Source organism: Pongo pygmaeus, chromosome 1, assembly GCF_028885625.2.
Source record: "Pongo pygmaeus isolate AG05252 chromosome 1, NHGRI_mPonPyg2-v2.0_pri, whole genome shotgun sequence".
NCBI lineage: Eukaryota > Metazoa > Chordata > Mammalia > Primates > Hominidae > Pongo > Pongo pygmaeus.
Window position 1 is genome coordinate 167,353,516 of NC_072373.2, and position 26,090 is coordinate 167,379,605.

Genomic DNA, 26,090 nt, shown 5'->3' on the forward strand with positions numbered 1-26,090 from the left:
CTGTTTTTATTAAACAGACATGTTTTTTAAACAATGAAGATACATCTGAGTAAAATGTGAATAGTATTAAGACCTAACATTTAGTGAGTACTGTATTACATTTGCCAAGCCCTATGTAAGTGCCTTAAATGCACTATCGCATTGAATCTATAGAAAATCCCAATGAGGTGAGTGTTGTTCTTAAGCCCATTTTACAGAGAAGGAAAACTGAGGTTTGGATAAATTCATAGCTTGCCTAAAGTCATAGAGAAGGAAACTAAAACTCATTATCACTGTATAGAATTTACAGTGTAGATACTTGCAGATTTTATCGGATTTTTCAGCCCCACCAGTAAAAATATCCTGAAATGAGTGGTGTGAACAGTTATTTGCCATATATCTCTTAAAAGGGGTTCAACTCCTTGGTTGATTGATCCTGAGCTGAAATGGCCTTGGTTTTCCCATTTGCTCAGTGAGAGTTTGCTTATCTTAAAGAATTTTGAAGTCCTTGTCTAAGAAGCAACACATCAGAAGGAACCTGTTCATTTCATCACCTTTTTCTAATCTTTGGCAACAAATATGACCTGAAAATCAGTGTAACAATGAGTTAAAAGAACATGGTTAAAGGGAACCTCTAACCTCTTGTATTAATCCAACTTGCAGTGGAAAGCAGAATGTCTTTTTTTCCACATGTGCTGCAAGAGACCTGTTGTTCCAACCAGTAGAAGAAAGTTTTTCCCTTGTCTTCTCTGCTCGAATAGAATGAAGTAAAATCATTCCAAATCAGCGGGTAAAGTACAAGCCTTCTGAAAGAAATGGCCTGTCCGAGCACTAATATTTCAGAATTCCAAAGTTGAAAACTCACTGTAGGTAATTTATAGCCTAAATTTACTGAATTCCCTTCCAAGACAGCCTATTTAATCAAAGTTAACTGGTGAAAATTATGAAGGCTCTTAATTGAGCTCTCCTATGGTGGGCTTTCAAAACAGCAGTGCAAGCACCACAGAAAATAACAAAATGAATAAACTACACTTTTCTCTAGCTCCATTTTCAAATACGACGTCTGGAATGAAGAGTTTAGATCTCCAGGTGGTGATCTTCATGCATAGTATAGTATTTGTCCTGAATTTCATTGCTTTGAAAAAAAGGCATGAAAAGTCTTGATTTAGTTGGCATTTAATGTGATTTTTATATAACTTCTGTGATATAATCAGTCTCAATGGGAATCAGTGGGGAAACTTAAAGAGCAGTAAAACCTTCAGCTATTGTTCTTTCTTTGCTCTGATTGGCTTGATGGGTATACAAAGCTGAAAAATCTCAGTTCACATACACCTACTCTATTTGTAGACACCCATAATGACTGAGTGCGGTCCAGCACCATCCCCTTTCCCAGCCAGCCAGCCAGTCAGAATGCAGGGAAGACAATAGGTATATTGGAACAGCAACAAAGAATGTGTTGCTGTAAATCACGTTCCATTTCTGCATAGCTGGGAATAGTAATGCACAAGCCATAGGCGAGTATATTAATGTCTCCTGCTATCCATAAGTGAAAAATCATGCACAGCAACACACTCTTGATTGTTATTGCAACATAGCTTTTTTAGTATTAGAGTCTTTGCTTTACTTTTTTAAAAAAGCAAAACACATATTTTACTATTATTTAAAAGCATTTTTTCCCTTTCAGTTGAGTCCATAAGCATTTCTTTCCAGCAGATAAACACATTGTCTTTCCTGAACACTGATTGACTAGCGATGTGTTTGGAACTCAGAGGTATTAAATTTCTGCAGCTTAATGATATCAGAAAAAAAGGTATCATATAAATGACCAAGGACTTCCCTACACCCAGTCAATTTGAATTTGGAAAATCGTTAGAACTGCACGGAAATATGAAATGAAATACATTAGCAATACATTACATTTACATGTTTTAAATATGCTTAACCATGCATTTAATTTAGATTTAATGAAATAGTTATTAATATGCAACCAAAACATCAGTGTTATTAAAAACAAATTTATAGAGGATTAACAGCTGTGTTACATGTCTATACCTACCTATGCCAAAGTCTTTCATTCTCAATAATGTGTTTTGATCATTAACTTGTATTTATTAAATGTACAGTAATTGAGTAATTCTACTGAGTGAGATTGATTAGAGCACTCCTTGGAGTTTGGATAAATACCAATTGATAATTTAAACTGTTTGAAATTGGCTCTGAAATCTATATACCAACTCTTTGAATATTTATTCCATGTTTTAAGATTTATAATCGGTCAGTATGAGGCTAATAGAACCGCAATGTGAATTCTAAGCTGTGTATCTATAGGATACATTTATCATTATTATTGATGATCAGAAAAGACATCAACATTCAGCAAAGGTTAAAATATTTTTTCATTGAGTTTTCTTTTTCTTTCTCTCCATTTTTCTGTAGGAAGAGTAATTTGAAAAGAGTACAGTGGGGAAAAAAAGCAATGAAGAACAAATTGCAGTACATGAAGTTTCGTTTTTGAATAGCTAGGGAGATTAATTCACTTGACTGCAACTGGTTCATTACTACCCCCAGCTACCCAAAAATGAAATATCACGTATGGTACCGTCTTTGCCCCATAGGTCATAATACTATAGTGATCACAGCAGGGCTGGGCTCGATTATGGAAAATGAGACCCCAGTCAATGCTCTCAAACACCCCCTGCCTGCCAAGGAGCTATCCGAGCGCCGTAATTGTGTTTACCTATTACCATGCTTTTATTTCATTACTTTGGACTTGCGGGATGCTATAAAAGGAAACAGAATTTTGGAAGGTTCTGGAAGCTTTTACTAATGAATGCTGTGTTTAGGAAGACTTCCCTCCTGCATTCTTGGAACAAATCATTTACACCTCCCTTCCTTAACCTGAATTCTATGGCATATTCTTAAATTCTCACCAATAGAAGAGACAGAGAAAGCAAATAAGGAAATGAATAGCCTTCTACCTGCAACTGGAAGCACTGTCCCTCCAAAAGCCACCTGCCTTTGTTGCTTCACCTGTCTTGGGGTGAATGAAGAATAAATTTGTGGGTCAGGAATTTTTGCCTCATTTCACTCCATCTGCTTTCTCAGCAGCTTCTTTTTAGGACACTGCAGTCATCCTACCTCCAGACTGTCACTTTTAAACATAATCTTTACCATTAATTGAACACTTAATATTTTCCAGGCACTGGCATTATCTCATTTAATGATTATAGTAAACTGTAAGGTAGATAGTGACAAGACCTAACACTGATTGAGCAACTTTTAGGTACCAGGCACAGTTCAGATAATTTTTGTTCTCTGAATTCACATATTCCTACCAACTGTATGAGTTTGATACTATTATCAACCCTGTTTTAAAGATGAGGAAACTAAAGCCCCAGAAGGGTTCAGTGAATTTCCCTACATTGCAAAGTTAGTATGGAGAAGATCCAATCTTTGGACTAAAGCCCCAGAAGGGTTCCATGAATTTCCCTACATTGCAAAGTTAGTATGGAGAAGATCCAGGCTTTGGACTAAAGCCTCAGAAGGGTTCAGTGAATTTCCCTACATTGCAAAGTTAGTATGGAGAAGATCAAGGCTTTGGACCCAGGCAATTTGGCTCCTGAGACTATACAAGGAGTTGCTATTCCTGTTTAAAAAATGAGGGACACAGATTCAGAAAGGCTGGAAGAGCTGCCCAAAGTCACTCAGTGACTTTGATAGTGTTAAAGCTGGAATTCAATCCCAGGTATGCCTGACTCCAAATACAGAGCACTTAACCCACCAAGCATACACATTCTACTCCTCCCATCCCCCATTTATAGGGGTAGTTATCCATTTGAACTCGCCTGTTTGTACATCCATAGCCCCAAGGACTAGGATTATGTCCTATTAACTGTATCTCCAGCAATCTGAATGTAATAGGTCCCTGATTCTTAGTAGATGCTCAATAAACATTTATGAAACTGACATAATCAAGGCCTTTCATGACCCCCCTCTGCTACAGGCAGGGTTAATTATTTTTCATATACATGTTCTCACTGGCTTGCCTTCATTGCTTTGTGATAACACATTCTTTACTAAACTGTAAGTATACATAAACATAGCATAGTCTCATCCATTAGATTGGGAGATAGCTTAGGGCAAAAAAAGTGTCTTATTCATCTCAATATCTTTACTACCTAGCACTGGGACTGGCATATGGTAGGCATTTGTGATACAGATTGTGAGCTACTGCTCTGAAATCCCTCTCCTTTTCTGCCTGGACACTACTATACTTCCCAGCTTTCCTTGCATTTAGGTACAGCCATCTGACTGAGTTGTAGCCAGTGGGTTGTGAGAAGGCAAGACATGGGCTATTTCTGGGCCAAAGCAATTAAGAAATGGGTACGCATCCCCCTGCCCTTTTCTTTTCTACCAATAGAATTCAGGTAACAAGAATGCCTTAGAGGATAGTGAAGCCACAGAAGAGAAGGGGTCTGAATCCCTGAATGAGTACATGGAAGAGAGCTGCCTGCTGACCAGGAATACTAGGACCTATTACATGAACAAGAAGTAAATTTCTATTCTGCTTGATCATTATATATTTTGCATCTATTTGTTACTGTAGCTAGTGTTATCCCAACCAATACACCATTTGTCAGTGATAAATGACAAATACTAATCCTCAATATCAGCATACTGTTTTTAGTTGGAAGAGAAGACAATCCTATCTGCTTACGAGTAAAATATGTAGTTTTTTAAAAATCTGTTATTTCAGGAGAACACCATCATTGTTACACCAGGGTCTTTGGGTACCTACCTAAGCTAATGTACAGCAGGAATCAGCTTTACTTTCCCTTTGAGAAAATGTATTTTTCTTTTCTTTCTTTTTTTTTTTTAGACAGAGTTTTGCTCTTGTTGGCCAGGCTGGAGTGCAATGGCACGATCTCAGCTCACCACAACCTCCGCCTCCTGGATTCAAGCGATTCTCCTGCCTCAGCCTCCCGAGTAGCTAGGATTACAGGCATGCACTACGATGCCTAGCTAATTTTGTATTTTTAGTAGAGACGAGGTTTCTCCATGTTGGTCAGGCTGGTCTCAAACTCTCGAACTCCCGACCTCAGGTGATCCACCCGCTTCGCCCTCCCAAAGTGCTGGGATCACAGGCGTGAGCCACCACACCCGGCCGAAAATGTAGTTTTCAAACAGTCAGGTGATTTGTCCAATGCAGTACAACAGATTGGTGGGAGACCCTAGTCCAGGCCTCCTGAGTCTCAAGTTGTATCAGTAAGAAAGTAAACAGCTGATTGCTAAGTGTTGTGTTAGAAAAAAAAAAAAACTTTAGTCATTTTCACTTTGGGGTTAATTTTTATATTCCTCTGATGTGAACACAGACTCAGGTCAAAGCTCAATTTACTGACTACTATTTTTTGGTCCACTTTTTAGAATATCTTGGCATGGAAAGCAAATGTGCAGTTATATCTCAAGAAATGGTGCTTTTCCAGACAGCAGCTAAAGTTAGAATATGTTATTCATATGTGATGCTGTACATTTATTTTATGTTCAGAATAACTTTACATTTTATTGCAAAACAAATGTGCACTTGTTATAGAAACTTTAGAAAATAAAAAATGAAGGCCGGGCATGGTGGCTCACACCTGTAATCCCAGCACTTTGGGAGGCCAAGTCAGGCAGATCACCAGAGGTCAGGAGTTTGAGACTAGCCTGGTCAACATAGTGAAACCCCGTCTTTACTAAAAGTACAAAAATTAGCCGGGCATGGTGGCAGGTGCCTGTAATCCCAGCTACTCAGGAGGTTGAGGCAGGAGAATTGCTTGAACCCGGGAAGCAGAGATTGCAGTGAGCCAAGGTCTCACCATTGCACTCCAGCCTGGATGAGAAGAGGAAGACTCCATCTCAAAAAAAAAAAAAAGTAAAATGAGCAAAAAAAAAGAAAAACAAATTCACTCATATGTATAGTATATGAGATATATTTGACCAAAACAGGGTCATTCCATATTCCCTATTCTCCTACAATCTCAATTTTCAATGACTGCACAGTATTGTGCTACATGAATGTATCAGTATTTATTGACTGAGGCCTTACACATCTCAGCTATCAGTAAAACAGAACCGCAGTTTAGAGTCAGGGCAATGAAAGCCGTAGACATAGCAGTTTTATTCTTTCATTGATTCATCCATTTAACAGACATTATTTGGGTACTCTCTTGGTGCCAGACATTGTGCTAACTGCTGGAGCGGCTACAATCAAAGAGACTCATGAAGCTTCTCCTTGCCAGGGCAGAGTTCCTGCAGGTCAAAGTAACTGTGATATAACAACATGCTGTCGCCCCACCCCACCTTCTTCACCCGTCTTTCAACACAGCCAGTGTTATATGGAGAATGTAGAGGAACGCAAGGGAAAGAGAGGCACTTTTTTTTTTTTTTTTTTTTTGCTAAGCGTCATATGTTCATATTAAGTAGTTAAAGCCCAAGAAACAACAAAAACACATGTTAGGTTGCATTAGTTCTCATGATTTTTCCTTTCCTCGCTGCCCTTGCCTGTCTTCCCTGTAGCTGAAATATACTCCCTACTCCATTGACATTGCATTTGGCCATGTGACCAAAAGGGATGTATGCAGAAGTGACAGTGTTCTAGTTCCAAGCAGAGGCTTTAAGAAACACAGCATGTTTTTGGCTGGGCGTGGTGGCTCACACCTGTAATCCCAACAATTTGGGAGGCCGAGACGGGCGAATCACTTGAGGTCAAGAGTTCGACACCAGCCTGGCCAACAGGCTGGTGAAACGCCATCTCTACTAAACATACAAAAATTAGCTGGGCATGGTGGCACATGTCTGTAATCCCAGCTACTCCAGAGGCTGAGGCATGAGAATTGCTTGAACCCAGGAGGCAGTGGTGAGCCAAGATCACACCACTGTACTTCAGCCTGGGTGATGGAGTGAGACTCTGTCTCAAAAAACGAAAAGAAAAGAAAAGGAAAGGAAAGGAAAGGAAAAGAAACACGGCACATTTCTCCCATTAAGAAATGGGTATCATCTCTTGTGTCCTGCCCTACACTATTAGAAGAGCATGCTTTCAACCGGCGACTGTTTCTCCTACACTCTGAGTCCTGGAATGAGAAACACGTGGAGCTAACCTGCACCTACCCTGTAGCTGGACACAGAGCAGTCCCAGGGAGCCATGGACCTACAACCAAAAAATAAAATGTTTGCTATTGTAGTCATTGATATTTTGGGGTTGTTTGTTATACCAAATTATCATAGCAATTGCTGACTAATACAGAACAGTTCAAAATAAAGTGTTCAGTTGTGAAGGTCTGTCTGAAATGTCGTGAACTCTAGGAAGAGTTTAAAGATTCTCCCACATCATCTCTTTGCCTCGCCAGTGAATAAATCTCTCCTTTGTGCTTCCTTAGTATTTTGCTTGTGTCTCTGTTATAGCTGACATTTACCAAAGCCTGCTTTTTGTACACATTTAGTTGTATATGTGTCTATTTTTCCTCCTGGAACATAAGGTACTTTTTTGTTTTTGTGAGTTTTTGAGGGCAAGTACTCATCACAGTGTCAAGAGTATTTAATTGAATGAATGAAGGATGTCTTCAGGAAATGAGGGTGGGTGTAATGAAACTGAGCAATGGCACGTTAGCCTAACCTTTGAGATGCACCATGGTGTACAAAGGCAAGTACAGAAACTGCATCCTTTCTGGCAAGGGTGGGAAAGAATAAGCAGAAATTTAAACCAAGACAAGTTATAAAGAGGAAGCTCAGTAACCAGTAGTCATGAGACCTACATTCTAGTTCTGAATTGGATCCTGGACAGCTGTTTTTCCTTAAGAAGTCCCTTAACCTCTCTGGTCCTCATTTTTTTCACACATAAGAAAAAAGAATGATACTTTTACTCACAAGTTCATCACAAAGATCCAGAAAAATGTACATACGTGAGAGAAAATCAGCTTATTTTTTTCTAGGAATAGAGCCTGTATTCCATCTAACTCCAGGAAGCCAAAGGATAAATCATTAAGTGACCGCACAGGTTCGTATTGAATCATTATAGGAGTTGCTCACTTATAGTGATTACTGTTTTGTGCTGCCTGTTTTTCATTAACGGAAAGCAAAAAACTGAACATTTCTAATGTTTTGTTGCCAGGAACTCTATTAAAATTGATATTTATTTTTACTTATTTTATCTTCCAGGCAAAGTTAATTCCTCCTCTCATTTCCCTCAGTCATAGTTGTTAGTTATTATTGTTGTACTTTGACATAGTACAATGGTGCCCTCAGAAGACAGTTTTTTTCTGAGACAAAGTTTTGCTCTTGTCACCCAGGCTGAAGTGTAGTGGTGTAATCTCGGCTCACTGCAACCTCTGCCTCCTGGCTTCAAGCAATTCTCCTGCCTTAGCCTCCCGAGTAACTGGGATTACAAGCACATGCCACCAGTCCTGGCTAATTTTTGTATTTTTTTTAGTAGAGACAGGGTTTCACCATGTTGACCAGGCTGGTCGGAACTCCTGATCTCAGGTGAGCCACCGGCTTCGGCCTCCCAAAGTGCTGGGATTACAGGTGTGAGCCACCATGCCCGGCCCCAGAAGATAGTTTTGTAGACCTTTTTGCCCCGAATGAAGTGGTCCCCTAGTTCTGTACTTTTAGTTCTTATTTCTTGTCTTACAGTTTTCCCATCTTGCTTCCCCACTGGTAGGCTACCAGTTGTCAATTCTAATGGCCATCAGTAAGAAATGACAGCTGCCTCTTCCTGCGTGTCAGGCTGCTACCAACCAACTTTCTGCTTCAAATCTACTTGGAATTATATGTCAAATGGAATAAATAATACCGAGAAGAACCTAAAGATGCCTCCCACGGGGCTCAGTGAATGACATTCAGTGCACAGACTTTGTTGCAGCTACTTTGGGGACTCGGTCTTTTTACCTCTGTATTCCAGTTTGTGTCTGTGTTTCAGAGGGCTAAGATTGTTAATGGAATAATATCCTAACAAGCAAAGCTCTATTCTATTTCTTTACTGAAAAAGAAAACAATCTGGGAGACACATCTCTAGATAAGATGGTATAGATACAATACCTTTTAAAAGTTATTATCATTGTTGTTAGTGTTACTATTGCTTTGTAATCATTTTGCGGGGCCGTGTATGCCATGGAAAGAGCACTGGATTGGGAGTCTAGAGTTTTAGGTTCTAGTCTCAACTCTATTAAATGACTTCAAGAAAATGACTTACCCTCTCTGGGTCTCAGTTCCCTAATCTCAAAAAGTGAAAGGATTCAACAGGATGATCTGTGAGCCTCATGTTCTATGAATCTATGTCAAGGTACCCAGACTATTGCTTGGCAATAACTGCAGTATGTCTGGAAATAGACTTCACTTTATGGCTTTGGCCTTCGTGGTTTGCTCTAACTTGAGTATTCGTTTGATAGCCAAATTCTTAACACTATCTTCTGGTCCCTTTACTGTTTCTTTTTATAATGATTTTGTCCTTAATTTGGACTTATTTCAAGGAGAAAGATGTTAACTATTTAAAAGTGATGGGATGTTTTAATCTGGGCTGGAAAGCCTGTTCTTTGAGAATGGCTTAATTAACATTTCCAGGTTCATAACATTTTCATTTATTCATCTTTTTGTTTTTAAATGGTTTTTTAAGTTTTCCAGAGACGGCAATCTCATGTTCCTAATAGATTATAAGAGAGAGAGTAGGTCTGCTGGGATCTGCTTCTTATTAGGTTTAAGATTCACATTAGGAAAAAAAAAAATAGGAGCTTAAGCAGAATAGGTCCACCATGCTAATAAAAAAGGAAACAGAACTTTAGTTCTATACAAGATAATATGTTCAGATACTCAGGCAAAAAGCAGATCCAGTGACCTTGAAACAGGACAAATATTTTTCCTCCCTGAGCTCATTCTCAGCAGGGGAAACCATGTCTTATCCTTCTTCCCACAGTGCCCCAGCAATGCAGAGGGACTTGCCCTGTAAAGGAGGACAGGGAGTTACTGAGACAGAATGACAGAAGCTAAAACTCACAGCTGGGCAGCCTTTCATGACTTGGGGGATAGTTGGCCATCAGAAATTGGGGTAAGAAGGAAACACATCTGGCACTGTGCTCTGCATGTGATGGGTAACCCAAATACAAATTAAATTCAATTAAATAAAAAAGCACTGGACAAGGAATCAGGAGGCCTGCCCCACACCCCCTCCCCACCCCCAAGTCCTGTGCTATGGATAGCAGCAGTATGCTCTTGGATAAGGACTTTCCAATTTCTGGTTCTATTTCCACATCTGCAAAATGGGACTATCAACATGAGCCCAACATACTTTGTGAAATGGTTGTCATGACTGATGCACTAGATGAACATAAAAGGTCTACATTTTAATATGATCAGCTGACAATAGTAACCTATTTCTGGCCTCTTTTAAAGATCATAAGATTTTTATGATCGTGATAGCTGCTGAGCCTAAGAAAGAGGAGCAGTTAGTAACAAAACACTATATACTGCTTTGTCCGTGTTGGAAAAATGGCTTGAATCCGCCTTTGCCCTTGTCTTCAGCAATTCTGTAAAGAATTAGAAAGGGCTGAGGCGGGTGGATCACCTGAGGTCAGGAGTTTGAGACCAGCCTGACCAACATGATGAAGCCCCGTCTCTACTAAAAAATGCAAAAATTAGTGGGGCGTGGTGGAGGGCACCTGTAATCCCAGCTACTCGGAAGGCTGAGGCAGGAGAATCGCTTGAAGCCAGGATGTGGAGGTTGCAGTGAGCCAAGATCACACCATTGCACCCCAGCCTGGGTGATAGAGCAAGGCTCCGTCTAAAAAAAAAAAAAAAAAAAAACATTAGAAAGGGATGAGACTATCTTGCCAAGTCTCTTATAGGCCTCAGAGTTGGTATCTGGAGTTTTTCCCTGAGCCACCCTCTCTGAGATTGACAATCAGGAAAGGTCCCCAGAAACACTACTGTGGCATGGTTGACTCTCAGGCTCATGGCAGAAGAAAGCACTGTGTGTGGGGATCAGTCCTAAGTGGCAATTTGTCATGTCTTTACCCTCCAGAAAATGAGCCAATTTTGCAAGAAAAACAGGGAATGTGTTCAGAGACTGGGAGAGTATTTCTAAAGCCACAAGCCAAACATGCAAGAACTCCAGTTATTCGCAAGCACTAGATAATTAAAATGCCCTATTGTCTATTAGCTTTAATGCCTGATGCATTTTCCTTGTAGGGGAATTTAAGGGTTAAGCCATCCCAACATGCCTCACTCCCAATTTATAAAATGGAAAATCTTCCATAAATCAAAAGTTACAAACAGACTTTGTAATGTCATAACTCTTGCGACGGCTCTCACCTTGATTGATTCCTATACATACATTCTGGTTGATTACCATAATGTGCTCTTCTGGGACAATTGGCACCGGATGGGGAGAAAGAAGCAGCCAGGGAAGTAAATAACAAATGGACCTGGCTCCTCCTCATCGAGAGTGATTTCACTCCAATGTTCCATCATATCAACTGGGAAAGAGAGTCGTAGGGTTTAGGCAATCAATTACAGATATGTGTAGAGGCAGACACAGTCATTTCACTGATTGTCACCAGTCTCGAGCAGTGACACCGAAAAGTGATCCGTCACTCGATTTTCTCTGACACCCTGAGAAAGATGGCAGACACTTGTAGACTAACAGGCCCTGGATTGGTTAGCTTACAAAATTGAAAAATCGCTGTGTTTCAAACTTATCCAAACCTTTAAATACCTCTGTGGCTAAGATTTCATATCTTTCTGGCAAACATTTAGAAAGATTACCAATAAGCTAATGACATCATGCCAGAGTGGAAGGTACCGTCTCTTATCACTGCAATTGATGGCGTCACTGTATCCAACAGGAGGGTTGGAAGGGTGATGGAGTAAGAAGGAAACAGCTACTTTCCTTCAACATGGGGATGTGGCAGACACCACATTAGATGTGTTCCACCTGCTAGGACAATTGGTGGGAGGACCCCCAGAGGGTTGATGACTCCCTGCCTCTCTCCCACCCACATTTCCAGAGCCCTCAGCCCACCAGGTGTGCGGCCACTGGAGGCCTGGACTTAGTCCTCTCCCATTCAGCATGATTTCCCTGAGTTGCCCAGCCTTTGCCAGGTGGGATTCTACATTGTTTATGCTGCAGTGACGGCAGCCTTCTTTCTGTAAGAGTCAGCCCATGACAAACAAAAATGTATACGGCCTTTGTCTTTCTTTTCATTTAAAATGAAAATAGTTTCATTAAGACCCATGGGTTCAAAAGAAAAAAAGGGCTGAACCCAGTGGTTCATGCTTATAATCCCAGCACTTTGAGAGGCCGAGGCAGGAGGACCACTTGAGCCCAGGAGTTCAAGACCAGCCTAGGCAACATAGCAAGACCCTATCTCTACAAAAAATAAAAATAAAAGAAGAAGAAAAGAAAAAAATTAGCCAGGCATGGTAATGCATGCCTGTAGTCCCAGCTGCTCAGGAGGCTGAGGCAGTAGGATAGTTTAAGCCTGGGAGGTTTAAGGCTGCAGTGTGCCATGATCATACTACTGAACTCCAGCCTGGGCAACAGAGTAAGACCCTATCTCCAAAAAAAAAAAAAAAAAAAAGAAAGAAAGAAAGAAAAGAAAAGAAAAAGAAACCAAAAGAAGTATTTTCTTACACATAAATGAGATATTTAATTAAATTATAGAATGTCACTGAGAAAATTGGCACTGTCTTTGAACCCTTAAAATACTAATATGTAAATATATTTGAGAAGTGGCAACCAGAGGCAGCTTTTTAATCTTTTGTCCTGAGGTTAGGCTGCAGACCATTTCCTGAGAACAGGCAGGCTACATGTGGGACCTCCACAGCAAGGGATGACGGACAGGACTTCTTCCTATGGCAGCCACCTCTGTGGAAGCTCCACTGTCTCCCAGCTGCAGCCTAAACTAATATTTCTGCCAGGTGCTTAAGAAAGGTAAAAGTCAGTTGAGGCACCCTTCTATCCAAAATCCCACACTGCAAAGTCTTCCAGAAAGAGATTGAGAAGACCTGAAGATGCCATCAGCACCTTCACTGAAAGTGACTCAGCCCATATCTGCCATTTATTCTGGCACTCGGAGTCTCTACCAGCCACCCAGGCACTATCCCTTCCATCAGCATATTTTCTCTTGGCACTGGAGGATCTAAAACGAACCCGGCACAGTCCCAGACTTCTCCGTGTAAATCACCAAGAAATATGACGACCTTCTGCAGAAATGATGTTCTGCATTTCAAAGTTCATCCACTTCTAAACTAAATCAGGGGCAGCAGTCTGGTTCTCTGCTGGGTTCTCAAATCGCTTGACTCTAAGCCCCCTTAAATCCTTTTGCTCACACTGGCAAGCCCCTTGTGAACTGCCCTTGGCAGTTAGAGAAGGTCCCCCTCACGCTTACTGACTGTTCACTGGTCCACTTTCCACTTTTAAAAGGGCCAGAGAGCAGGTACCTGGAAATGATTTTAAAAGGACTACTGATGTTCCTATGGCACTCTGTACTTCTCAAAGAGCTTTTGTGTCTGTTAGTTCATTTGACTCCCGAGAAAAAAGCCCCTGGAAGTAGCTGAGCATCCTAAGGACAGAGAAACAGAGATAGTAAGGGAGTTACTCAAGGTCATACAACGTGTTAGCAACAGTCTAGATTTTTGGACTCATGCTGTGCTAATCTTGCCGCCTAAAAAGAAGAGGCATGGTGAAAATAATATTAGTGATGGCAGTAATTGTCATAACCTTCTGAGCACCGACTGAGTGCCAGGCCCTAGCTGAGCCCTTCATCCACATCACTGTGTTTGACACTTTCCACCCTCTTTGGGTCCCTCTTGCTAAACTCATAAAATCCTTAGAACCTCTCTGTATACTATGCAACTCCAGCCTGCTGACTTCAGGGAAGGTTCTGGCACTGCCAGTAGTTTGACTTCAGAGTTGGAAAACAGGTCAAAAATCTGAGCATCGCCGAAGAATTCAGAGTAGTTGCAGAAAGCCCTAGAAGAAAATCTTTAAGCAAGTACAGAACTCTCATAAAATGCTATGGGCCTAGAAAATGATTTCATAAGTTATTTTGATGGCAAAAATGTATGAAACAGAATTGACTAATTCATAAATAACTTCAGAGTCTCATCTATTATTTCTCACATCATAACTTACAATGGAATAATTGTTTCTAATTCTGCTGAGTATTTTCTCATGCTTTTTTGGTCTCCTTGGTAAATCTTATTAGTCGGGTAACTCCTAAGACATTGTAGCTTTCTTCCATGATGATGAAAACAAGTAAATATTAATAGCAATTTGTTTTTAGTACTATGCAGCATTAATTTCACCACTAAAACCTCTCTTTTTTTCTTTTTAATTTCTCATCTCAGGGAAAATCGGCTGAAATTCCCCCAAAGAAGGGCTTACAGAAAAAACAACAAGAAAACTCAGTGTCTTGTGATCTTATACAAATCTCAACTTACATTTTATTTACTATGTACATTACTGCAAACCAATATGAACCATAACTCCATTTAGATAATAATAATCAAATTATCCAACATGGGATAGCATGTTTTATAGATTTTGGTCTAAATTTAATATAAAAATGCAGTAGTCCTTGTTTGGAAGAGTTTATTAAGGGTTAGCAAAGAAAAAGCTTTTTCAATAGTCTATAACTCTCTAATGGCCTTTTTCAAATAAAATGAGAAAGAATTTGAAAAGAAACCTATATCAGTGAGCTGCAATTGTAACATTACAGTACAGGTCTATAAATCTTGACATGCTCAGAAGATTGCCTAAACCAGCAATACAATCTGTCCAAACCTCATTGTCTCCACGACCAGCCAGCCTCATTTTAAGAAATGTATGTGGTCTTCAACCTAATTTTATCACCTTCATTTGTAAACTAGTCAATCAATCAAAGCATCCTGGGAGTCTAAATAGAAAAAGGAGTGCATTTTCATGCATTCTGGGCGACAGAGTCAAAAATTAATCTCCACTTGATCAGACATTTCTTGCCCTCATCTCAATAGACCATCATTAGGGTCAGCAGTGTATATTAAAAATAGAGTTACCGCAAACAGTTCACCAGCTGGAGTTTGCCGGCTGCCTGCCCTTTCCTCAGAAAGCTTCCTCCTCTGTGTGAGCCTGAATATGTTCACCAGATTCATCTGGAAAGAAGCAGGCTGGAAATAAAGTTAGGAAAGAAAACGCCTGCCACCCTCGGGAAACAGGCATTGCTTCCCAAGTGCCTGGACCTGCAAAACACTCCAAGTGAGATTGTTATGGAGAAAATATTTCCTAAATGTATATTCATAAGGATCAGGCCCAGGTATTCTCTACACACTGGGAGTAAGGGCGGGAGCTTGCCCCAGGGCAGGACTGATAAATACCGGGAGGAAAGGCAGAGTGTGGCCTGGGCTCCAGGACAATGTTGGTTTGGAGCTGTCTTGATTCTCCTCCCCGCCTTACCATTCTTCAGGGTTTCTGCTCTTCAGGCCAAGGTGTCTCTTTTGGGTAAGGACACAGTGGCACTTCTTTCCAGGCAGTGACTCTACCAGGTGCCTCCTTGGATCTCTGGCTGCTAAGGAAAGAATGACTAGATTTCTCCCTCAATACGTATTTACTGAAGGAAGGGAGTTGGCTGATAGCAGTTTGATTTTCAGGCCATGAACCTGGGAGCCATTCTTCGCATCTCTCTTTCCTGACATCCACATTCAGAGCATCAGGAAATCCACTTGGCTTTACCTTCAGAGTCTAACCAGAAGCTGACCACTTCTCACCTCCTGCACTGCTACCATGCAGTTGTGAGCCCCCATCAGCTCTTGACTATCTTGTGATAAATAGCACCTACTAGGTCTTCCTGAGCCTACCCTTCCTCCTAGTGTCAACACAAAAGCCAAAAGTGATTCTTTCATAACATAAATCAATCTACTGTTCTGCTCAACCCCTTCGGCAGCACCCATTTCATTGAGAGTAACAGCCAATGCCCTTTAAATGGGCTACTTAACTGAAGGCTAAGAAAATGATACTTGTTACTTAATGACATTTACTCTGAGCCCAAGATTTCCCTATAATTACCTCAGTTTGTATTCCCATGCCACTGATGACATAGCTGACGTTATTAATAATCAAACCATATATTGAGCACATTCTGTGTACCAGGCAATGAGTTAAGTACTTTACTTTCTTTATCCAATCTCTCTATAAATGGGGGGCATGTGGGACTCGCTGAAGTTCAGGGCCTTCTGCCATTGTAGACATGGAAGTTGTTTACTTACATAGGCTAAAAAAGAACTGGTGTGATGTATAGCAGAAAGAACATAAGCCTTATGTTCAAATCCTAGCTCCACCAACTTGGGACTGGAATGACCTCAGACAAGTCATTTAAGCTTCTCAAGCCTGGGCCTCCTCACCTCTAACATGAAGTTGGGCTGCTGTAAGGATTAAATGAAATAAGGCATTAAAAAATGGCCACAATGTCTGGCACAGTTCCTGGTACTCCATAAATGTTCTCTTCCTTTTTCCCTGTTTGCCAGCCCTAAACAAAATTGAGAAGTGAGTGAGTCTGTGTTTAGTAAGATTTCCTCAAAACATCCACAAAGGGGCTTTACCTTGGGACAATCAAAGACCAGTTTATTATAAAGGAATTAGAGACATCCACAGTTTAAAAGGTAGAAGGCAATGCATCCCATTAAGGAATGGACCCCTCATCAGTGGGGACAGATGGCCTTCCAGGACCCCTCAAACTCATGCCATGTGGGCACCTGCCAGTGGCCTGCATGGGTTCTACTCAGAGAGGCTGTCCTGCCTGCACACTCTTTGTGGATAGCTGCCTATTTCTCCCTTGAGAGCAGGCTCTCACCCAATGACCACTACACCCCAGTCTTGCACTAACTGTGTCATTAAAACCCACAATTTCCTATTAAGCTCTAGTTCCATGGCCACCAATTCCATAAGCATCAGAAAAGCTTTGATGGAAGTCTAGATACTGTCTCCGAAATCCCACTCATTTACTCACTCTCTGCTTCATTTAGTTGAACATTTATTGAGCATGTGCTATGTGCCAACAGCTGTGCTGGATTCCGGGGATCTGAAGTCTCAGCCTTCAGGAAGGTGCTAGACTAAAGTCGGTTTTCCCTAAGTGTTGTGTGTGTATCTCTGGTGGTGGTGAGATGGTTAGAGACAGCATAGCCGTCAATTTTTTTTTATTTAAGTAGCTAAGTATTTCTTTTAATATGTATTAGAAAAAAACATATAACTAATTATTCACGCTCATTATTGCTGGAATGAGCTATGCAAACAAAAAAATGAACTAAATCAGAGAAAGCAATGAAAGAAAATAACATATAGAGGATGCATGAATATGGAGAAATTGTATGAGAAATGCTAGTGTAAAGTGAAAGATACATGAATATCCAGAACACAAAGTGGTACAGGCTGGGCCATGGACTGTACTTAGGGCAAACAAGCCCAGGGGTGGGGAGGGGATGGGAGGAAAGAAGGCAGTCACTGCTGTCAGGGTGGGGAGTGGAGCTGGGGGAAAAGAAGGGACAAGTGGAGATGAGGAGTCCAGGTAGGCCACCTTCTCCAGGAGGTAGCAGGTGCACTAGACTTTGAGAGAAGGTATGAGTTTTCTAAATAGAAATGAGAAAAAAAGGCACTCCAACTAAATGGGGGACCAGGCTGAAGCTCTGAGAAAGTAAATTGTTTGCCTATGGTCAGACAGCCAGTAAAGAGGTTTGAACCCAGGAGCAACACATTCTCAAGTAGTATGGAGCAGTGGTTAGGAGTGTGAACCTTGAAGTTGGAAGGAGCATGAGGTCAAGTTTTGGCTCCACCATTTATTAGCTGTGAGCCTTTTGAAACTTGATTAGTTGCCTTGAGTCTGAAATGGGAATAATCATAATATCTCCCTCCTAAAGATTTTTTGGTGTAGCATTACATGTGATAATGCAACTAAAAGTTATTAGGGCTATGTAGCACATAGTAAGTGCGCAATAAATGTCAGGGATCATTCTTCTTAATATTAGGTACTTACTTATTCCATTGCATGCTATTGCCTCCAGAGTGAATTATCTCATTTGACTTTGGTACAGTGCAACACCTGGCACAGAAAAAGTTATGACAAATATTTGTTGATTTGTTGAATGAATAAGTGAATGAATAAATAAATACATGTCTATTTATACATGGAATTAACTGGATAATACAAATACTCCCCTTTTCTTTGTAATGTTTAAGAATACAACCTAAAAAATCAAAAACAGATGTATTTAAAAGCTTATATATTGTAATAATCTCTGCAGATGATTGCAAAGGTTGTCAAATTTTTCAAAGAACTTAAAACCCTCTAGGGCAAAAACCACAGGAACATTAAAAAGATCAGTGGCAGGGGTGATTGAGGGAAGGGATAAATAGGAGGGATGTAATGGTAGACACAGGACATTGTACATTTGTCAAAACCAATAGAACTGTACAATACAGAGAGTGACCTCTAATGTAAGCTACGGACTTTAGTTAATAATAACATATCAGTATTGGTTCACCAATTGTAACAAATGTACTACACTAATGGAAGAAGCTAATAAAAGAAACTGTGGGAGCAGAGTATGTGAATGCTGTACTTCTTGTGCAATTTTTCTCTAAACCTAAAATTGCTCTAAAAACACAAAACCAGACAAACAAGCAAGCAAACCCTCTAGGGACTAAAAGAGATGATACAGGAAGACAATACTTAGACTCCACTGAGGCCCAGAGAGGAATCTCATCACAGGCTGGCTCAGAAATGAAAGAAGAGAGTTTGTTGCCGCTGTGGTCTATAACAGAAGCTTGCACATGAAATAAGAGAGGCCACAAAAAGATGTGTGCCCATGCCTGACAGATGAGCCAAGAATGCTTGTGCTTAATGTATTGGAGAAATTTTTCAAGGACAAGCCGCCCTTGTGTGAAGATTACATTAGCCATTATGCCAAGGTCAGCAAGACCTAGTGATGGAGCCTCTCCTATAGGTGCAGGCAGAGATGGACCGCTTGGAATGGGTGGCTCCAAGTCTTCAGGGGCTTGAATCTGAGCAAGTTCCCTTTCCCTGTACCAGAAGGCTCCCTGCTTTTGCAATGGAGGCTCCTTGAAGGTAGGAAGTAGACTGCCTTCCTATCAGGGTGTTGGAAGCCCTCAGTTGGGTTGGATTACCACGCATTATCAAGTATCCAGGGCTGGCACCATGCACCTACAATGATGGCCTACCTCATCTGTACCTCAATTCAGTCTTCTGTCTTCTCTTGTCTGGGATATTCCTCTTGTCTGTTATGTATACACAACAACACTGCTATTTCCCTTTCTGATCTTATTCATTCATATATTCGTCCTTTATTTCTTATTTTTCTTTTTAATGAAGGTATCCCTGCATATAGTGAAATGCACATCTCTTCATTGCACAGTGTGGTCAGTTCTAACAACTGCATCTACTTATATAACCCACATTCCTTTGAAGATTTCCATCACCCCAGAAAGTTCCCTTCTTCCCCTTCCCTGATCAATCCCCCTTCTACCCTAGAAACAACCACAGTTCTGATTTCTCTCACCATACATTAGTTTTGCCTTCTCAACTCTGTATGCCCACCAGGAAAACTCCTTATTAATCCTTCAAAACCCAGCCAGATATTACCACCAGAATTTATTACTTCCCTCCCTGGGCTCCCTCAGCAATTTGAGTATTTTTCTTATGTGTCTCTCTCCCCCATTAGACAGTGCACTTGTGAGGAATCATTATCACCATATCTTATTCATCTTTTATAACTAGTGCCTAAAATACAGGAGATATACAATGCATGTTCTTTGAATGAATGATGAAAAATATCTTCCAGAAGAACATCTTTCTTTATCTTTTTTAAATCCCTAATTCATACAGTGTTTGTTTTTTGTTTTGTTCTTGAATTTTTAAAAATTGTAAAACCAATACAAGCTTACACAGAAGGGTATAAAGTGAACAGTAGAAGTCTGACTCCATAGATTAATTGCTATCTGTAGTTTCCTGTATATCCTTTCAGAGACGTCTATGCATTTGCTTTTACACACTCTACATACCTTCTTGAAATTTCCTTTTTTACATAGAAATATGAAACAACAATAATAAAATAATACTTAAAACTAACACATAGCATCTACTATGTGCCAGCTAGTCTGAGCATTTTATATACATATATTAACTTATTTTTTTCCTCATAATAGTCCTTTAGGCTAAGCACAGTGGCTTACACCTGTAATCTCAGCACTTTAGGAGGCTGAGGCTTGAGGACTGCTTGACCCCAGGAGTTAAAAGCCAGCCTGGTCAATATCGTAAGACCTTATCTCTATGGGGGAAAAAAAAAATGCCAGACATGGTTGTTGTATTAGTCTGTTTTCACACTGCTACAAAAACATACCCAAGACTGTGTAATTTATAAAGAGGTTTAATTGACTCACAGTTCCACATGGCTGGGGAGGCCTCCAGAAACTTACAATCATGGCAGAAAGGGAGGCAGGCATGTCTTACACAGCAGCAGGCGAGAGAGAGCCAGCAAAAGCAGAGAAAACTGCCTCATAAAACCATCAGATCTCCTGAGAACTCACTCACTATCACGAGAACAGCATGGGGGAAACTGCCCCCATGCTCCAGTCACCTCCCACCTGGTCCCTCCCTCGACACATGGGGATTGTGGGAATCACAATTTGAGAGGAAATTTGGGTGGGGGCACAGAGCCAAACCATATCAGTTTTATGCTTACAGTCCCAGCTACTTGGGAAGCTGAGGTGAGAGGATTGCTTAAGCCCAGGAGTTCGAAGCTGCAATGAGCCTTGATCACGCCACTACGTCCCAGCCTGGCCAACAGAGTGAGACCCTGTCCCCCCCCCCAAAAAAAGAAAAAAAGTAGTCTTTAAAGTAGGTACTATTATTATAAATTTTGATGTTTATTATTTATCATTCTATTATTATTTACTATTAAAGTTTGTTATTTTACATATGAAGTAACTGAGACACAGATTAAGTAATTTGCTTAAGATCACACACCATAGAAATTATTTTAAGTTTCTACATATATATCTACCTTATTCTTTTTAATAGCTACATAGTATTCCATTGAATGGCTGTAACATGATTTATTTAACCAGCCCCTTGTCATGGACATTTAAGTATTTATAGTTTTTAGCAAGTAAAAATTAGACTGCAATAAATGCCTTTACACTTATAGTGTTACTTTCTTGCTAAAATATATTCATCCTGGCATGGAACTAAGTCCAAGATGTACACACTTTACATCTTAAGAGTTATTGTTAAGTTTCCAGCTAAAGTGATCACACCAAATCACATACATACACTTGGCATGGGAGTGCCTGTTTCCCTGTGCTCTCTCTCTGTCTAATTCCGGTATTATTAAACTTTAAAAATTGTATCTCTTTGATAAGTGGGGTATGTCCTTGTTTTGATCTGCATTTTATAAAACAGGTGTGAGATTGAGTATCTTTTCCATATGTTCAGGACCATGTAGAACTTTTTTCCTATGCTGTTCGTGCTTTTCTTTCTTTCCTTCTTCTTTCTATTAGGTTAGCCTTCTTCTTGATTTGTGAAGGCTCTTTGTATATTGAACCACTAGCATTTTGTCATATATCACGCAAATACTCCCCCCATTATCATTAATTGTAGTATTTTTTATAATACAAAGTTCTTAATCAATTTGTCAGCCTTTTCTTTTAAGGCTTTTGAACTTGGCTCCATCGTCCTTTCCTCTTTAGCCAGAGAACTTCTCACATTGACACCACATAACTTTCACAGTGAGTCTATGTTGTAACTAAAACCAGCAACCGAGGGAAATTAATCATTTGGAAACAAGGCCATAGGGCTTCAATGGATGCTTCATAAGGTGATAACTGTTTGCTGGATGTGATACCGGTTCAGTGGGTGTTTCACATTGATAGATAAATCCCTTTCCCTAGCAGATGGTGTCAGAGTGGAAATTTTTGTAGTATGGGACAAGTTAAGGGAGTACATAAATAACATTGCATTTGATTCCCAACTTCTTGTGAGTTACAACATGTGGATGGTTTAAGCAGGTGCAGCCATGTTAATACGCTGGCAGGGAATGATTGATATTACCAGTGTCAACTCCAGGCAGCAAGCAGGATGAATAAAAACATTTCATCAGGGCACTGAGAGACAATCAAGATCCCCAGGCCCTCCGAAAGGTTTTCACTGAACCAAACTCCAGGCATCTTGATGTAGAAGACCTACCCCCACACTTTGTGAAGGGGGCGGTGCACACAGGAATTTAAATAATGGATAAGAGCCTTCATTTTTCAACTCTCGTCAAAATAATCCCCACACAGTTTTATATAGTACTTTGTTCCACCTAAAGGACAAAGGTAAAGGTTGTAGAGAAGTTTTCTGGGACTTGTACGTGTGATTCAAAAGCGTCTCCTCTGGGATGCATTTTCTGACTGGTTCAAGGTGGGCCCTGACTTCTATTCAGTTGTTCAGGATTTTTAAAACACTCTCTCCACCTCTCAGGAGATGGATGGTGTACAAAAGGAGACAATGAAACGTTATCCATTTCCTGCTTGTCTTGCCTCTGTATAGTAAGCTTGTTCCCTTCCTTTCTTTCTTAGTTCCCTTCTACAAGGGGTCATTCTAGAAAGAGAAAGAAGAATGAATTAAAAGAAAAAAGAGGAAGAAATGCTGTTATAACCTTCATCAGCAAGAATCATTAGTAAAGATTAGGAAACCTGTTTCCCCCTCCCCATTATTGGAAACACAGCAGTAGAAGTAAAACATGGCTTTTGGAAGAGAAGCAGTGGAGAGGCCTTAAGAGAGGCTATTTACCTCCTCCAGCCACCAGAAATGTCAACTATTTAACCTACTTTAACAAAATGAGGGTTTTTTTTTTTTTTTTTTTTTTTTTTACAAAACGGTGACATATCATGTAATGCTGAAGTCAAATAGTACCACATCTTACCACCTTTCAGTAAGAAAGGGATATTTCAAAGCATGTAAGCTCAATACAGCAATGACTCAAGTGAAACTGGGTATTTTTGTAAGTCACAAAGCTAAGGATTTTTGTGAATAGTGCTACTTAGACAGAAAAGAGAACATACAAGAGTTTGTTTTTTTTTTGAGACGGCGTTTTGCTCTTTTTGCCCAGGCCGGAGTACAATGGCACGATCTTGGCTCACTGCAACCTCTTCCTCCCGGGTTCAAGCGATTCTCCTGCCTCAGCCTCCCGAGTAGCTGGTAATACAGGTATGCACCACCACACCTGGCTAATTTTGTATTTTTAGTAGAGATGGGGTTTCTCCATGTTGGCCAGACTGGTCTCGAACTCCTGACCTTAGGTGATCCACCTGCCTCGGCCTCCCAAAGTGCTGGGATTACAGGTGTGAGCCACCGCACCCAGCCTTAAGGGTTTGATTTCTTTAAAAAAATACAACTTCACAAAAAATAACCTTTAAACTAAACCTTTCTCTAGTTCAACAAATAGAAACATTTGACCCATAAACACCAGACTCATTTGCCAAATATTCCTATTTGATGGTATTAAGCTTAAAAATAAAAACATATCACGTCTAACTTAAAGAGTAATCATATAATTAATAGGTGAAAAACAGAGAGAAAGATTGCTGGAGATTAAGATTAAGCCCTGCAGAAGCGAATGTTCTAACTAGAAATTGGTTTAATTAATAGCACATTTTACATAATGATTACAGTGTAATTGCGCTGACTAGCAGAGTGTCATTAAATATATCCGTGCTCCTTTACAACACCCTAAGGCTAAAAATAATGAGTTACATTGAAAATCACTGTGCAACAGGTTCATAAATAACATTTAAGCCTATACAAGGCGAATACTTATAAATAATAAATATTTGCCTTTTGTAATTGAAGAAAAAATGACAGCCTTCTTTTTCTACTACCTTGTAGATTGCCATGTTATAATGCTGAAAAGATTTTTCCCCTTGCTTTCTCTAGAAGGTGTTGAATAATTTATTCAAATGCTAATATTCCACGTAGTCTGACTTTGAGGAACAAATATTCCTACATAAAGAATAAATGCCAAGATGCTTATTACTTCTCTTGCTTTACTTTACACCAAGTATCCCCCCAAAACCACCATAGTCTATCACACCTGTCAAATGAAGTTAGTGGCCAAATTTTCTTGCAGAGAAGCAGCATTTTTCTTTATTTAAAAATTATCTCTTCTCCCAGAATGTTCATCATGTTCGGGGTTGTTATGGGGCAGCAGCTGCTCCATGACTTCAGAAAGGAAGTCAACAGTGCCTGATAACTTTTTTCTTTCTTTCTTTTCTTTTTTCTTTTTTTGTTTTTTTTTTTTTTTTTTGAGACGGAGTCTCACTCTGTTGCCCAGGCTTGAGTGCAGTGGTATGATCTCGGATCACTACAGCCTCCGCTTCCTGGGCTAGAGCAATTCTCCTGCCTTAGCCTCCCAAGTAGCTGGGATTACAGGTGTGCACCACCATGCCCGGCTAATTTTTGTATTTTTAGTAGAGATGGGGTTTCACCATGTTGGCCAGGCTGATCTCAAACTCCTGGCCTGAGGTGATCCATCCACCCTCGGCCTCCCAGAGTGCTGGGATTATAGAAGTGAACCACCATGCCCAGCCACTTGATAACTTAATCTCCCACTTTTCTCCTGTGAACCAATGACATCTGATAGCAAAGGATGCTGCTCCTTTCATCCAGGTAGTTTATACTGGCATAGGCTCAGGTCCGCAGAAGGTCTACCTTCACGAGCCTCCTCTTCTTCATCTCCTCAGCCCTGAAATGGAGTCGCTTTCCCCCAGGGCCTGAGAGAAAGCAGAAGGCAGAGCTCTCTGGCAAGGCAGCCTCCAAGGAGGCTTCCCGAAAGCTCCAGAGCAGGGCTCTTAGCCCCTGGCTTCTCTCCAAGGACTGTGGGAAAGAGGGGGTCTCCAAGCTATAAGAAGAATACGATTTTGTGGGGGGTGATCTTAGGCAGGAAGGAGGACAGAGACATCTGCAGCTCCCTAGGAAGGGACACAAGGAGAAAAGCCTCCTTTTCTCAGAGTCCAAGCCACGTCCAGGTGCGAGTGAAGCAGGTCAAGCACTGTCACTCTTGGAAATGCAAAAGCTTCCAGGGCAGGAAGCCCTTGAAGGAGGAGGTCACCGCTTTTGCCTTCCCACTTGGGAGAGCAGGTCTTTTTTTGGTGGAGGGAGGCATTGTTGCCTAGCGATGAAGAAAGGACTTTAGCAGTAGCCAGAACTCAGTTCCAGTACTGGATCTACCACCTATTGCCTCTGTGATGTTTGATAAGTCACTTGACCTCTCTGAGCCTCATTCCCTAATCTGTAAAGTGGCATGACACCAGTCTCTGCCCTCTAAGATTGTTGTGAGAATTGAATGAAAAAAATTTTTGGTGTGTGAACTCAGTATAGTGTCTCCCAATTAGTCATGGCTGAATCTGTGAGTTCTTATTTATCTCATCGTTAGAAAGTTTTTTCTCATATTTAGCCAAACTCTTTCTTCATGTCACTTCCTTCCATGGACTCTAGTCCCTTCTAGAGTGATGAAGAACCGAAGTTTTTCTACTCACCCCCGCCCACTTGTACATCCAGTACAACCAAAGGAAATTTTTCACCATCCAAATAATCCTTCCCCTCCGATTAAAACCCACCATGATGACCCACAGTTCTTAGGGAGCCTAAGGCTGAGAATCCTTATTCTGCATGATCTGGCCTCTGCCTGCCTCACCAGCCTCATCTCAGGCCACTTAAGCCCTCATGCTCTGTGCTGCAGAGGCCCCAGGCCTCTTTCTGCTCAGGTAGGCAACTTTCCTACTGGCCCCAGGACCTTTGCATAATGCCTTTGTTTGAAACTCTCTTCTTGTCTGCTTTTTCTAATTAGCTCTTCAGACCTCAGCTCAAACAAGGCTTCTTCAGGGAAGTCTTAGACTAACTCCCCAAACTAGATTAGGTTTCTGCCTCTCCCAGCTCCCTCTACTGTTTCTTCATAGGTTTTATCATTACTGAAAGTGGTATAGTTTTGTAATTATGTGATAAATTATTATTTCCATTCATAAACTGCCTATTCTTTGAAGGCAGGGAACCACAGCTGCT